Genomic DNA, 203 nt, shown 5'->3' with positions numbered 1-203 from the left:
CGGGGCCTTTTTTTTTTTTTTTTTTTTTTTTTTTTTTTTTTTTTTTGAGGTTGAAGGTGGATAATGAATAGCAAACCTGGTGGTTTGAGTTCAATTCCCATATGAACCAATTTTTTATATTTTTTTATTAAGGCAGTTTAGTTGATGGTGGATAATGAATAGCAAACCTGGAGGTTGTGTGTTCGATTCCCACACGAACCAAT

The sequence above is a fragment of the Anneissia japonica genome, unplaced genomic scaffold (genome assembly GCF_011630105.1).
Source record: "Anneissia japonica isolate Jap-2015-1 unplaced genomic scaffold, ASM1163010v1 scaffold288118_len230876_cov182, whole genome shotgun sequence".
Classification (NCBI taxonomy): domain Eukaryota; kingdom Metazoa; phylum Echinodermata; class Crinoidea; order Comatulida; family Comatulidae; genus Anneissia; species Anneissia japonica.
This window is presented reverse-complemented; position numbering follows the sequence as displayed.